At 36.2% G+C, this 16,150-nt stretch overlaps 1 long non-coding RNA gene across 1 annotated transcript; it reads right to left on the bottom strand.

Moving 5' to 3' along the window:
- Nucleotides 1-2,238: 2,238 nt before the first annotated feature.
- On the bottom strand, nucleotides 2,239-3,434 carry LOC147498577 (uncharacterized). The gene is made up of 3 exons (XR_015194326.1): nucleotides 3,141-3,434; nucleotides 2,560-2,664; nucleotides 2,239-2,305 (listed from the first exon to the last, which is right to left on the bottom strand). It is a non-coding gene; the product is annotated as an uncharacterized LOC147498577 (long non-coding RNA).
- Nucleotides 3,435-16,150: the final 12,716 nt, after the last annotated feature.

The following is a 16,150-nucleotide window of genomic DNA, read 5'->3' as shown; positions in this document are numbered from 1 at the left end:
CTACGCTGTGCTGATTGGTCATGGGATCATTTAGATACTCGTCCCTATGGTGTATTCAGCTAGCCAGTCTCAACGATATGGGACAGGTGTGTTTAGTCTCCTCTCAGACATATATGAGGATTCGACTGTAGGTAAATGGGGTAACTCTTAGTCTTGACTGCTCGTGAGTAACTCGAGCACCGAATGCTTATCAGGTTGGTGCATGGTCAAGCTGCACGACGAAGCCGCACGCACCCTCAAAGACATGATTCGAGAGGCGGTCCGCGATGAGATATCGAGGCGTAATTTTGCCTGATGGTTGGGTCCGAATGAGCCTAAGTAAGTTTACGTAACATTTCAGTGCAATTTCAATATGGGTAAAAGACCCAATTCAAGAATCCATCGAGTGGATCAAGAACTAGTTCCAGCATTTGGTGCTCATTGATGCTTACCTGTTCAGTACGATTCTACATGCAGTATGGTAGCACAGAGACCTTAATAAGCAATATTGTGGTTCGTAGCAAAAAAATGGAATGCTGGCCACATCATTAGATATTCAGCGTTGCATAACAGAAAGAGCGATTGTCCGAAAAAATTTCTCATGTTTCCACAAGCGACGGATTATATGCAGGTTCTCTAGTGCTTGAGCAAGTTAGTTAGCTGATTGTTGGGAGTGGATGGTATGGGACTTCTTCGACCAAAGTTAGTTGATTGACCGTATAGTTGCTCTTAGTGGATTGATTGCCTTCGGGCACATGTTACACCTACAGGGTGTTCATTGGAATTGCCTAATAGCAAGGATATACGAGTCATCTCTTGATTGGGCAAATGGGAGTCAAAATTTCATGAAAGACAAAATGCAACTAGTGGATGAGACTTGCCATTATGGGAGTCGATAGAGTTTTTCAATTGATTGATGCTCATCAAAATTCGGGTACTGGCGTGGATGTGAAATGGGATTGACAGGGTGGAACAAGCAAACGGTAGCCCACCAGAAGAGTGTATGTGAACTTCTCGAACCATCAGTTGAAACTGTCCAGAAGGTTGTGATATTTGACCGCACGAACACAATATCTCTTTGGGCGGTCTGTGGACCTAGCTCATCCTTGTTTAGGGACAATAGTTTCCCTGGAGATGGCCGAGGATCGGCACTCTCTTATTTGTAGCAGCATAATTGCAACATGGTCGTTACCTCATTATGGCCAAGGAGGGCAAAGAGTACTAGAACTCCATTCTAGTATGCTTGCGAGCAACATTGGATAGATTTGTGTCCCATGTGTAGTTGTGAATGGAACCCATTACCCACAGGTCAAGGATCAACCAGATTAAGACCAATGCATTGGTTTACTGAGGGAGTGATCGATTGTATCGATTGGGGTGAAGACTATTAGCCTCGCGTGCATGACTAATTTCTCAATTCATTCCTTAGCGCTTCAAAGGAAGGAGTGTTGCCACAGTTATGATAGTGAAGTGGCTCATGACGCAATGGAGCCTGCATTTTGAAATGCATTAGCAAACCCTACGTACATAGACGAAGAATGTCTAGTAGGTGGATTTTAAGTCTTGGTTATTGACTTTAGTACATATGATAAATCTCCTCACAGGTATCCCCATTTTTCTGAATTTGTACGTAGAAGAAGCCAGTCGTGTCCAAGAACAAAAGGGTCTGGTATTGTTAGTGCATGAAGATACACACAAATGCTCAATCCAAAGCCGGGGATCTGATCTTCCACTACTACAGAAAAGGTCATATACCACTGTTTTTTAGAGTGGTAAAAAGTCTTTTACCACTGTTTCTAAACCGTGGTATCAACTGGGGTGGTAAATACTTCTAACAAAACCGTGGTATAAACTTGTACCCATTAACCACGGTTTAGTGTAAAACCGTGGTAATAAAGTTTCAAAACCGTGGAATATGACCATTATAAAGTTCTGCTATTTTGGGAAACCGTGGTATAAAGTCGCCAGATTAGCCACTGGTCGTGGTATATAAATTTTTTTATTTAAAAAAAATATCCCTAATTATTTAAATATTCCAAATCACCTAATAGCTTCATAAAACTAGCATATCACATTCCACTTCATCACATAATCAAAACATCATAGTCCACCACATAACTAATTCTAAACACAATTCGAAAACAATCCATTCTCAATCGAAAATCCAAATTCTAATCAATACAAATATATTATAAAAAAATCTCCAAACCAACTTATTCCATTTTGTTTTGTATTCCAAATAACTTCACCAAAAACATCCTCCTCCTCTATGTTGGCAATCTCGTCCCAAGAACATTCAACCAAGATTAAACAAAGTTTGGTCACCCTACAAAAGAGATAGTCGTGATTAAAAAATAAAATAAAAAAGTACTCGTTCAAAGATCAAAACAATTAAGAATCGGTGACATGTATTCATTCAGTGAATTTAGCCCTATGGGACTCTTTAACAAGCAAGTTTACAAAGAAAATGCAACATTTGGCACCCTTCTAACAGATAAATGTAAGTGAATGCATGATATAAATAAATATGTTTCAAGTATATAGATCCCAGATAATAAGCATAAAGAACCCGGATAATACCTTACTCAAATAGCAATATATGATGATCGTTAGATTGGAAAGCATGCAATTCCTTTTATTTTTCTTTTGGTCTTCTTGCTTTTCCCCCTTCATCGAATTGATACCCTACACAACACACCCAACGACAACAAAATGATCTATCGAGCTAGGAAAGTGTCACGCCCCAAATCTCAAACAACTATATACGTAAGATACATGACTTTTTTGGAAATTTTTTGGCAGAGTCTCCTCTATATTTTCAACATTTCATAAATAAAAATTATGTCATAACCTGAAAATTTAAGCAATATACTTCTCATTGATTAACCCAGCTACTTAACTGTCTCGACCAATGTCAGAGCAATAAAGTAACCGATTTACAAAATGAGATCACTGCAACACTAGGACTTAGGACATCAAAGTACTTGAATGTCTCGACTAATGCCAGATCATCCAAGCACCTCATAGAAAGTCATTATTGAAAGCGCAAGTTAAATATATACATCCAAGTCCCATAACTATTAAAAGGTTTACATCCTTAACAAATAGTACTTACTATAAAAAAAATTAAAAGAGATACAAAAGAGGTTCAAAGATAATACCTATGGACCTTAGTCGCCTTTTAGTATTTTTAACCAACAAACTCTTGTAAAACCTTTCAACAAAGAGCGAAACCCAATATCTGACAAGATTAAAATAAGAAGAATTAGATGCACCACTTCATTCAAAGCTTTCTTTTCCACTTTCTTCTCCTGTGTTCTTGCTGCCCACTCCTACCTTTTCATGTAATTATATCGAGGTGGATGAGTGTACCCTCAAAATTGTGAGAGGGAGACCAAGGAAGAGAAACCTCTCCAATTACCAGAGATTGAGAGACAGAGAGAGAGTGAGTTGATCTTGACTTTTCCGGGTAAGAGAGACCAAGAGTTCGTGTCCCCTAAATCCTTAACAAATAGTACTTACTATAAAAAAAAATTAAAAGAGATACAAAAGAGGTTCAAAGATAATACCTATGGACCTTAGTCGCCTTTTAGTATTTTTAACCAACAAACTCTTGTAAAACCTTTTCAACAAAGAGCTTAAACCCAATATCGACAAGATTAAAATAAGAAGAATTAGATGCACCACTTCATTCAAAGCTTTCTTTTCCACTTTCTTCTCCGTGTTGTTCTTGCTGCCCACTCCTACCTTTTCATGTAATTATATCGAGGTGGATGAGTGTACCCTCAAAATTGTGAGAGGGAGACCAAGGAAGAGAAACCTCTCCAATTACCAGAGATTGAGAGACAGAGAGAGAGTGAGTTGATCTTGACTTTTCCGGGTAAGAGAGACCAAGAGTTCGTGGTCCCCCGATCTATTGCATCCCTAAATCCACCTTAGGCCCATTACTGGAAGTAATGGTCCAACTCATTCTAAAGCCCAAAAATGTGGGATTTTACAGAAAAAACTTGCCAATGTGAAAATATTAATTTACCAAACTATTATAGAATGTTTTAAAATACTTTAGAAACAAAAACACCACTTTTACAAACCTAAGACTGTCCAAAAAAAAAATTGTCATACATCAAAATGTACTAGCAAGCCATGTGCCCAACATAACACTAAAAAGCAGGGGAGCATAATAAAGTATGAACATAATAAAGCATAGCAGCACATAATAACTTTCCAACTATTTAGAAGTAGTACTAAAAAGGTTCACCTTGTCGCATAGCAGTGGATCCAGTATAAGCCTTAGACTGTGAGGGGCTAACCTGGTCATAATCACAGCAAGAAAAAAAAATTAACAAAACAGTAAACAAATAATGATAAATTACAAAGACATAACTACACGGACACTTGGTCGAGCCACAGTCCTTACAATTAGTATAGCTGTTCATAAAGAACAATGAGGGTTATGTGCTCCATTGTAACCGGCCCAAGACTAACTATGTATGTACTAGTGCAAGCTATGAATGAAACATAACTTATGTGGTTGTGTCTGACCTTGCTTGGGATTTGCTTACAAAGGTTTTGTACTCTTACTACATTTGACGTAAATAAAGACTTGACATAAAATGATAAGAATCTCAAAGATGCATAGATACATCAGAGTTATACTACACAAAAGACAAATTATTATGTAACTAGTAAGCTATATTACCTTGAATTCTGCCCTTTGAAATAAACCAATCACAATAATTAGACATGCACTAATACCAACGATTATCAAAAACATTAATACCACATGCTAAGACATAACTCTTCCAACTTTGATTTTAAGCTACATAACCTTGAGTCCAAAGAAAATACTTTATATAGTCTAATCCTAAACAATTACGATATTGGCTAACAGTGAGCACAAATGGACTTCGACATGCAAAAATCAATTATAAGTGGCCATTTATAGTCAAATATAATAGAGGTAACAAGCGGTCACGTCCTCCACCATCTACTAGGAGGTAGCGAAGGGGTGGAACATAAGTCCATTTTCCATGAGACAATTGACTGTTTTACTCAAAGAAACAGATTAGATAATGCCCTATATTGCCAGATAAATATAATCACGTAAATGACAGTCATTTACGGTTGAGTATTAATCATGGCACTCGAAGTTAGCTCAAGGTATGTAAACCGGCAAAGGAATACTATATGATTTTAGCAATAGACAAAAACATATTAAATAAGGTCAAGGCAAACAATCTAGAAACGGTTACCACAAGAAATAACATAAACATCAAGTTTTGGGTACCTACATCTACTTGGGAACTTTTGGGTGGTATAAGAAAAATGACTAAAAAGCAATAAAAAGGGGATACACGATACAAACAGAGCTACAACTCCCATGAAAAGAGACGAAAAGAGGACGGTTGGTATTCACCTTGTAAAAGCGCCCATTGCGATTCTTTGCACAGGCAGGAGTACCAAAATCAACAAAACATAGGACAAGTTGATCTCCTCCAGTCGCAAGAATCAAATTAGACCTCGAGCTTCTACAACACGATTTCTAAAAAAAAGAATAGATAAACTTACATGTCTAGCTTCCTTGCTCACAAGCCTTACTTCTTTAAAACCTACAAAGGGACGAAAAATATCTGCAAACCCAAGTTAAGGAACAAATACGAGAAAATGTGTTTACTATTAAAAGAGCCACATAACTCGATCAAAGGATACAAGATACTTCTATTCGTGTACAATTTCCAGGCAATCCCTCGACAAACGGTGTGTTTGAAGCATCTCAGGAGAAGAGGGATCTCGGGTTTACCACGGAATTCCAATATTCTCGACCTTTTCCACCCATTGGGTCAAACCATCTAACACCGGACATAATGCGATATCATCATTTGGATGACCAATCATTCCCCACCCAAGGATCTACTTGATTCTCCATATGTTGGAATTTGCTGAAGAAAATTTTTAAGTATAAGGAAAATGAAACTGAAATAAATGAGCAATCTTTAAACACTAAATCATACCCCATACAAAAGGGAAAAAGACGAAACCAACAAGTAATAGTTTTATAGTATATAGTTTTATATTATAAGTTCTGGCATAACTTCAATATATCAATATATATACATTTATAGTTGGTAACTACTTATTTCCAACCAATATTCAATACAAGTAAATATTAACAGATAAAAATCAACAACCATCCATTTATTTATAAACTACACTAATTTTGCAGATGTACATATCTCCAAAAGAAGTCTGGTATTCTAGATGTCAAGGCACGTAAGTTAATAAAGGATAAAGACAAAAGGTGCCCACTTCCTAAATAATTCTGTCTCTCTAACAATAGTCTTATACTCTTTTACCTATTCTTAGTTACACTCAAACAGAGCAACAGACCAAAGTCCATAAACAAAAAGGTGTTACAAAGTTGCATTAATCAAACCAGGCTTTCGCGTAAAAAAAGCTGACTAAATTATGTTCCAATCCAGACCAACAAATCAAAATAGATGCTAATTCAAACGCCTAAACAGTTGCAATAAAAACCCCAAACCAGTTTGCTTGCAGGCTTGGCTAGTGCAAAGTTAATTATACTATTACACATTATAAGCCATCTTGCTTCTATATTTCTGCTGCTACAATGAATCAAAAGACAAGGGGGAACAATTTAAACAGCTACTGCAAAGAGGGACAAAAAAATAATGGCTGCGAGAACCATTTAAACTATACGCCATTACTGCGACCTTTAGTCAACACTTTACAGATAGACTGAAAACCCAAAACAGGGAGATAAGGTGCTACTGTGTTTATTGTTGCCCACTTCTACACCACATAACCCAACCAACACATTATTTTAGTTAAGCAAATTAAGAAGTTAAGAACAAGACAACGCAATATAAGTTTCAGATAGGTAGAAGTAGAATGATGATAAATTTTTCTAAACCAACAAGGAAAGAAGAGAAAGAGGACGACTCTTTCAAATTTAATTGCTAAGAAAAGACATGAGGATTTTTCAAAGGAGTAGTAATTTGACGATAATCAGGGATTACGCACCATGAGTTTCGAAATAAAAATGAAATCGCAATAAAAAGAAACATAAAAAATTTCGAACTAAAAATGATAAATTCTTACCAGATAAATTGAAAATGAGCAGGACGATTCTTTGGAAGTGACCAACCTTGTCCGAAGTGACGATTGAAAAGAGGGAGTTTCTTTTTTCTTTTTCTTTTCCGAGCAAGTGGTTTAGGAATTTTGGAGACCCATTATCCACGGTAGACGTAATTTTTGGAAAAACATAAACCACCTTTTTCGAGAAACAGTGGGGTATTGGAATATCTAAAAATAAATTAGCGATATTTTGGTAGTGTCGTGGTATAAGGCATGCTATATACAACTGTATCACGTAAACAGTGACATTTGTTTGTACCTAATTTAGAACGGAACGCATCGAGGTAAATGAATATTACCCACTGTTATTAGAAATACAGTGGTATATAACATTTGACCAACCGTGGCTAATGACCTTTTTTGTAGTAGTGTTCATCTCTCGACGCGGACGTCAAGAATTAAGTGGGGTAGAGTGCAAGTGGTAGAGTACCACAGTTTCCCAGTACATAATAATACATTCTATGGACAATTTAGTTTTGTCTCAAGGTAAACAAGGATTCCTTTTCCACATTATCACAAGTTCCTTTCGATTCCACAACAATGATCATACAGTTTGGTTCGCCTTGTTGGTATTGATTCAAAGTTGGGTTTGAAGAGAGGGCAAGTTAACAGTTCAAGATCACAATGGTGTTCCAAAGTGATCCTCAATATGGACTCATTCGTTATGGCCAAGAGACTTGTTCGTGTCAGTTCAAAGGGCATTGTTATGCATCAGTACACTGCTACCTCCACCAAGTATGAGTAACCAGAGTTCAGTGGAACAACCCGCAGTGCAGAGGAGAAGAGTAACAGTATGGAAAGGGATCTGTGTATGGAGACATATTGCTCAAGGAGGAGTAATTGTCCTGGCAGAATGCAGAGTGGTTTTGGGATGGAGCCATATTATTGCTCAAGCAGGAGTACAATTCCTGGAACAATGCCAGAGTTGTTTGGTGTGGAGCCATATCATTGCTCAAGTAGGAGCACTTTTCCTGGCACAATGCCTGAGTTGTTTTGGGCATGGAGCCATCTGGTCCTTCGGGACATTGCTTTAGTAGAATTTGGATGACCAAATGAACCAGGGACAATCATATATATTAGGAAAGTTGGAGTTGTTCATATGGGTGAGCAGTTTCTCCTTAACCATAATGTTAGTGCTTTCTTCCCACAAGTAATTACAGCAACAGAAGTGCAGTGTTCAAATCGTCAAGGGTCATAGTGGTAGTTTGGATGAATAAAATCTTGCTCTCCATATACGACAAGGTTGATCGCCTGAAGTGTTTGAGTTAAGTATTGAACCAATAGGTAGCAAATATGGATGAACCAAGATGGAGCACATATACAACAGAAGAATTGTTCTCTTGACAAGGACGTCGAGAATTAATTGGGGTAGAATGTGACGGGGTCACAGAAGTGAACTTATATATGCCAAATGGAAGGTCCAAACCTATCCAAACATCACGGGCCGAGAAAAGCCAACAAAAGTCAACTCCTGGTCAAACAATGAGCCGGGTGCTCCCAATTACCATTCAATCTTTTAGTACGTTTCGAGACACACCAAATAGAGTGGTCCAACGTCTAATTCGGAGCACTGAGTTAAGAGTCATGCCTGGGAGAAGTTCACACCTGGATCAATGTTCCCTTTTGGTTATAGGGGAAAATCCTTATTCACTATAGTAGGGAGGGATGAGTTCCCATCACTGCTCATAGTCTCCAGACTATCAACTAGGAACTTCCTTGGTGCAATACCAGGGCCAATTCATAGCGACACTCAAGGGTGCGTCATAGATTCTTGACGACTCTAGGACGGGTCTAGAGACGTATCACATTAGAGCATGCATACGTGGTACCGTTGGGAAAAGAGGTTTCCAATACCACGTCCTAGCGCATCGCGCTACGCTGTGCTGCTTGGTCTTGGGAACATTTAGATACTCGTCCCTATAGTGTATTCAGCTATCCAAGTCTCAACGATATGGGACAAGTGTGCTTAGTCTCCTCTCAAACATATATGAGGATTCGACTGTGGGTAAACGGGGTAACCCTCAGTCTTGACTACTCGTGAGTAACTCGAGCACCGAACGCTTATCATGTTGGTGCATGGTCGAGTTGTACGATCATGTACGCCACACGAACACCTCTTAGCACATGATTCGGGAAGTGTCCGTGACACCTGGGCACACCTGTCAGGCCTGGGCCTTCGCGCCCATGGGATAACTAGTACCGATATTGTCCCCCTCTTAACCACCCATTGGGATTGGGCCACAACTTGGCCGTGGATGTGAGGTTTTATCCGAAAAGGCATCGGTACTAGTTAGTAAGCTTCCCACTTTATCAACCCATGATGAACTCCATTCTTGTTCCATGTGAGACTATTCCTCATTTCAATCCACACACTCTAACACCAATACTCAATGGCTTTTCGTGTAAGAAGCTTGTTACAGCTTTTGCATCCATTTCCACTACTAAGTTTGTAGTTAGGTGCCTTCAACACCATTTGAGGGCTTTGAGTAATCCTTTGCATTATGAGTATGTTAGTTGGATCTAATGTCCATCCTGAATCAGTACCTGCAGCTATGAAAACACCTTTTTCATCTCTCAATACATATCCAAACTTTTACCTTTGTGAAGCTCTTGATCATTTCAAACTGGAGCTATATGTTGATCATTTGCAGAGTTTATATGTGGAGATTAATCTTCTTTTTTACAGGGTTTAGTCTGAAGGTGTGGTACAGTGGAATATTGAATGACCCGAAGTAGGGCCAATGGATCTGCTCCACGAATTGAGATCCCAGTGGCGACAACAAATATATAATCCAAATTCAATCTTGTTCCATTAAGGGCTTGGCTAGTCGTTAAGTGAATCAATCTTTAACAAGTTCAAGTCCAGCTCAAGGTGTCTCTCGAGTCAAGTTTGATTGAGTCGAGTTATTTGAGTTTTTGAGTAGCTCATCGAGTCTGGATCAAGATTGTTCTATGTTATATGTTGGACCTTGATTATAGGTTTCCAAGCTTTATTCAACTTGTTTTGTTTATAAGTTTGAATTTGAACACAATCTAGAGACAAGTGAGCATAAAATAAAATAGATATAGAGTTCTTACTAAAAACCAGAATAGTAACATGCATATTCTCACAAAATACAAATATATTTGCATATAGATTAGATATTATGAACCATCATAGAGTAACTCTCAAGGACAAATCGGACAAAAAAATCACTCTCAAACCATTTTTTTTTAATCACTCACAAGGATCGGGTAGATGAAATGTCAAGTATACCCTTGACGCGGAATAAAAAACGGATCAGATAGATGAAAGATCAAGTTTACCCTTGACGCGAAATAATAAACAACCCAGCCTAACAAAAACATAACGACCCGGTGTATACCTATTTAGGGTATAAACAATCATTATTCATACCTCAACATAATAATATATGATCAATAAGAACACATATTGGAGTATGAACAATCATTGTTCGTCATTGTTCATACCTCAACATAATGTATTATCAATAAGAATACCTATTGGAGTGTGGGGTGCAAACAATCACTGTTTATACCTTAACATACCTAATGTATGACCAGTAAGAACACCTATTGGAGTATGAACAATTATTGTTTATACATATTTGGTTCACACCTCAACATGAGGTATGAACAATGACCTCAACATGAACTATGAACAATCATTGTCCATACCTATTTGGGGTATAAACAGTGATTTGTCCTTATGGATTATTTTCACCCAAAAATTGGTTTTCCATCTCTCTTCTATATAAAGCAGCGAAGGGTTGTGATTTCTTGTATATAAAACACAAAGGTTATATTGACATACAACCCCCAAATTGACGGTCAACTAACTTTTTCGGACTTTGACCAATCAAAACATATGAAAAAAAAAAAAAAAAAAAAAAAACACGAAATAACATTAATACCTTTTTACTCTCTAATATTTTTTTTTCTTTTTATTATTTTGTGGGCCCCACAAAAAAAAAAAAAAATAAGCAAAAAAAAAGTTCTTAATTTATTTTAATAAGTGAATAAAAAATAAAGTGAAGACTAGTTAAGACACATGAAATGACATTAATACTTTTTTACTCTCTCATATTTATTTTTCTTTTATTATTCTGTGAGCCACACAAAACAAAAAAAACCACATACTTAGAAAATACTTACATCTCACAAATAAAAAATAATAATTTTTCTTAAAAAATGTGGGTCCCACAAACACTAATTCCCCACTTTATTTTTTATTCACTTATTAAAATAAATTGAGGATAGTTTTTTTTTTTCTTTTTATTATTCTGTGGGCCCCACAAAAATAAAAAAAATGCCCTCAATTTATTTTAATAAGTGAATAAAAAATAAGTGGGGAATTAGTGTTTGTAAGATCCACATTTTTTAGAAATTTTTTTATTTTATTTGTGAGATGTAAGTATTATTTAAATATGAGTTATTTTTTTTTATTTTGTGGGGCCCATAGAATAATAAAAAAATATATGGATGAGTAAAAGGGTATTAATGTCATTTCATGTGTGTGTGTGTGTGTTTTTTTTTTTACCATGTGTTTTGCCTAGTCAAAGGACGGAAAAGTTAGTTGACCGTCAATTTGGGTGGGAAATCCTGATTTCATTTATTAAAGTTATTTGGGGGTAATCCTAATTGCACCTATTAGTAGGGGGGGATATGTTAATATAACCCAAAATAGTATTTAAGGAAAAAAAAAAAAGATCAGGCCAACTAATTTTGTCTTTGAGGGTTATTTTAATTAAAACACTGGGTCTGTGAGTTATTAAAACGTTGAATTTGATTTTGTGATTGATTTCTTAAAAAACCCTGTCCTCTAGAGTGATTTTGGCCCGAAATTGGTCATCTGAACCATGCAATTTGTTGATGAACCATTTCCAAATCAATTCTAAACTAATCGCATGAGAGTTATCTCATGTTATTGTTTCTCTAAAAATAGTTTAACTGATTTGTGATTTGTTGGTTGTCCAATGTTATCATGTTTTCTTCCTTGTACGCAAAACTTACCTAAGCTCTAAGTACTCGTCCCTGATTTGATATTTGAATGTAAGTGTGCCCCTTTGGCATTTGTACTCTTATCAATGTTAAAAAGGGGACAGCTTACATGGGACTTGCATGGAATTAATGATAATCACATGGTATGTGACTATCAAAATGTTCAAGTACCTGGTGGCTTGAGGATTGATAGGCTGATAGCACATAGTGTCCAAAGTACGTCCAAACAGTTGATTATTATTGGCTATCCGCTATCGTTTTCCATTGCTTAGTCCACATATAAAAGAGTTCGAATTTGTAGACAAACTTGTCCACAAACAGCACATTTCTATTTGTCAAATCTATTTTCAGGTAGTTTATCAGTTTTTTTGGGCAGTAACACAGTTTTTTCGGGCAGCCACTCCACCAATTAGCAGCTGAGATCTTGTGGACAGCAAACAGTTGCCTGTCCACAAACTTATTATGTATATAAAATACCAAAAAATTAGCAGCACCACTCCACCAACCAACTGATCTCAAAAGCACAATTTTGTTTTCAGCCCTCGCTCGCCCTATGAGCATGCATTGTAATGTATCTTCTAGTTTGAAAATTAGCCAAAAGCAGGTTTTCAAAGCAGAGATTACGGCCCAAGGACAAATCCCAATAATAAATTTGCCACAAGTCCATTCCAATTTTAATTTCACCATAAGTCCAAAACTGGCATGACATCTTCATACGTTATCATCATTTTTTACTTATAATTTCGGCTTAATGACACATTTTTGTTAATAATTTTGGCTCAAAGACAAACCGAGCTGACGTCGTCATATGTAAATTTAGATTTAAATTTAAATTTACATAGTTTTCTTTACAATTTTCATAGTATTTTTACTTATGTAAATTGAAAATTTTACAATAACATAATTTTTTTACATATGCAAATTTAAATTTACGTATACAAAATTCAATTTACATATGTAAAATTAAATTTTCATATGAAAATATAAATTTACATATGCTAACGTCAGCCCGTAATTTTGGGCTTAAGAGAATTTATTTTGAAAATTAGGCTCTCGGCCCAATTACTTGTTTTCAAAAAGGTTTTATTCGACTGGGCTACCAAAGTGAAAGCTTTTTCATTCATTTATTGGCTTGCTGCCTTGTGGCGTAGCCGCGTGTAGGTCAAGCATGCAGCTAATTAATGTTATTTCGCCCACCAGCTGGTACGAAACTAGGAATATGAGTTTGGGGTGGCAACTCTTTTAGGGGCAGTAGTTCAAATTTATGAAATTTTTTACAACATTTTAACTAATTCTAATATATATATATAATAATTGGTTTTTCAAAAATTTGGGGCTGGCACCCCTAGATCCATCACTGTCTCGCCAGTGGTTGTGATCAACTTTCAATCTATTTTTTTTTGGCTAAATCTATGGTGCGCAGGACGTATGTAATGTAGACCATTCATCTACAGAAGGTATATGTGTATTGCATCACAAAGTACTGATCTAAAGGCCTATACATCCTGCACATGATACATCTAGCGTATTGAAGACATGCTATTTTTTTTTTTCCAAAATATACAAAATAACTGGTGTCCTGTGTCATCAATAATATTGTTTTTGGTGTCCTGTGTCTTCGGTAATAAGAGTGTGTAATAATGTTTCAAACTAATTTGTACCTTCCCGACACGTGAAACATATTTAGTGAATGGAGGGCATGAATCTTGCTGACACTTCTGAGGAGAAGATGTATTCGCCAAGTTGCACTGTAGTCTGTAGACTATTAAACGTGAAAACCTACTCTAATTATGGCCTTATCTGACATTCTGACTTCCAACAATAGACTGCTGGCAGTACAGTGACAATTATATGGAAGGATTGTGTTATTATTCAAGAGAGTTATAATAAAATCCATATAATAAAAAAGATAAATTAGGGCCCAGGAAATTTAAATAAGAAGATACATAGTTTCCAGTTCTGAGTTCTGACTCCTGACTCCTGACCCCTGACATACAAATTTGTCTCAGGTTTTTTACTTATTGCGAACACATGTAAAAGTCTTTACAAAAAAAAACGTGTAGATGTCTGCCTTATGCCCTTATCTAATTTAGTCTTTACTCTTTAAGATAACAGTGAACAAAAATTTCACCATTTACATACCAAGTTTCCAAGACGAAAAACAAGTTCATCCAACAATTCTATCATTTGTCAAACAAACATTGATCGAATTTTCGTGTAAATCTCAAGAACCATTCTAATTCTCTCAAAAGATAAGACAAGGAAATACACATCAGGCATTAGCCATTTTAGAATTTTTGGACTACGGTTTAACTTTAACAACTTCCATATGTTTGGGAGATTCTTGAGAGAGTAACACGTGAAGTTTTGTACTGTTATCTACAATAACAGCAAGAAGACAAAACTATTACATCGTACTCTTACTCTTTTACCGTTACCCACTTATCCTGATTGCATTGGCGTATTTGGGGAACATTTGGTTCCGATTTGTGACATACTAAGATTTTTCTCCTGAGATTTTCAGGTGGATATGATTCATTTGAAAACAAGGACTGTTTAACCGGTCATTATGCCTAGGCATAGAGAATCATTAAAATAAAATGCCAATCTTTAAGAAGTACTACGATGCATCATGCACAGTGTAGTAAAGGCGTTAAAGCGCAACTAAGGCACAACACCTTCCTGTGTCTTAGGCGCGAGGCGTGGTGCGCGCCTGATCGAAGTGAGGCGCGTAGTAATAAAAAAATAGATATATCAAATAAAAAATAAAATAAATATTAAATATGACATGAATTATTACTGATTTGCTTAGCCAAACTTTAAAATTAATTTTATGTGATTGTAAACATAAAACCACCATTTAAAAGAAAAATCTTAAGCAATATGTAAAGAGCAAAATAAAACTCGTATCTCTCAATACAATTTAGCTCAACTTCAATAAACTAAAATAATGAACCGATAGAATTGAGTCAAATGAGTTTTTCATAAAATAGAACACGTGATTCAATTTTAAAATCCCGTAAAACTTCATTTAAAATTTAATCTATCTTTGTGTTTTCTCTCAATCCATACAACTTAACATAAACTAGTCAAAATTAAGTTTAAAGTGTACTCCACAATGAAACTTACTAAATTTGTACAATTTCTTATATCATACAACAATTGGATCGAGTGTAAATGTGTCACGTATAGCAAAAATTGTAAAAAAAACGAAAAAACTGTAAAACTTGATAAGGCTTGCCAGCTCTTCGCTTTGACAAAAGCGCCTTTATATTACCTCTCGCGCCTTGGTCAAGGCGAGACACTAAAAGTGCGCCTTGCGCTTTAAGCGCGCCTAGGCGCGCGCCTTGACTACACTGATCATGCATCTACCAGACTAGAGTGATTATCCATGATATTACCGAAAAGAAAATGAGTGATTATCCATTACTTCATATCAATAGCCAATAGCACATTGTTAGTGTGAGATATCAGAATCCACATAAGATTTATTTGCAGCTACACCAGTAGCTGGTGATGGTGCTAAGTTGCTAACTAAATATATGGTGGCAATTGTGTCATGACACAAATGTGTAGCTATGTTCAACACAATTTAGTACACTTTCTTATTGACCTATTAAACATGTGCAATGAATAAACTAATGAGAATTTTGCTAATATCTTTTTTTTTTTGGAAACCTTGGCTAATATCTAATATCTTTGAGGGAACGATATTCCCAATCGCATTCTGGCCCCAAATGCTAAATTACAATAGTTTAACCAAATTCTGGCGATACAATTACAATCAGTTAATGAAAATCATATGGAATCATAGCACTAACCATAGTAAATTAAACTTTGGTACTTTCATCTTTGTTTTTAGAGAAAATTCAATTTGGTAGCTGGTCATCTAGCTAAAAAAGGTTATTAATCAACAATTATTGATTAAGGTTCTGAAGAGGGGAGGACATTCAACGGGGAGAATGTAAAAAGTTTTCATACGCAGACTGAAGATCGAGACTCAAAGAGAGGTAAC

The sequence above is a fragment of the Coptis chinensis genome, chromosome 5 (genome assembly GCF_015680905.1).
Source record: "Coptis chinensis isolate HL-2020 chromosome 5, ASM1568090v1, whole genome shotgun sequence".
NCBI lineage: Eukaryota > Viridiplantae > Streptophyta > Magnoliopsida > Ranunculales > Ranunculaceae > Coptis > Coptis chinensis.
This window is presented reverse-complemented; position numbering and strand designations above follow the sequence as displayed.